We start from the raw sequence: 696 nt of genomic DNA, 5'->3' as shown, positions 1-696 counted from the left end.
TCATTCATTTCTTGTTTGTGAAGTAACATTTTCTCAGCCAGATATGTAGAATGTTTACATAGAAAACTAATAAACAAACTAAATTTTTTCATAATTTACATATATTTGGAATACCTGTTCATTCTGTATATTGTCTTTGTTCCTGAAGTAAATTAAGTTACCTGTCTCAACCAGATTGATCCTGTGAGAGAGGGCAGTTGATCACCAGACATTCAAGGAACTCAAACACTCAGTACAACAACTATTCACCGTCGAGGAAACAAGCATCACCACCTGTGGCTGTCAAACCGAGTTAACGTGACATTCCGTTGATGAGACCAGGAGAAGGCTCTGGTGTTGCTAGATTTTTTATACAGCCATTGCAGAGGCCCTGCTATCAGGGGAAAAAACTCTTCCGAGCTGGGAATCTTGCAGGTGAGGCCAAAGAAGTATGTTACCTGCCATATGTTCTTCAGGCGGTAAATTTTTTTTCCCATTTAAGATAAATGTAATTACTCTTTTATCTGTTTTAATGATTCATTAAGAACTACTTTTCTAGGCTTTCATTTGATGTAATGCCTCTTGTTGCTGTTACTGATTTTCTATACTTTTCTATATTTTCTTTTAAAGCCTGATAGTTATTCACAAAAAAATTGGTAAATATTTGGTTTGCTTATTAAATTTGACACCTTTTTGGTGGACAGGTTCAAGAGTAAA

The sequence above is a fragment of the Penaeus monodon genome, chromosome 25 (genome assembly GCF_015228065.2).
Source record: "Penaeus monodon isolate SGIC_2016 chromosome 25, NSTDA_Pmon_1, whole genome shotgun sequence".
NCBI classification, from domain to species: Eukaryota; Metazoa; Arthropoda; class Malacostraca; order Decapoda; family Penaeidae; genus Penaeus; species Penaeus monodon.
Note: the sequence above shows the minus strand (reverse complement) of the source record.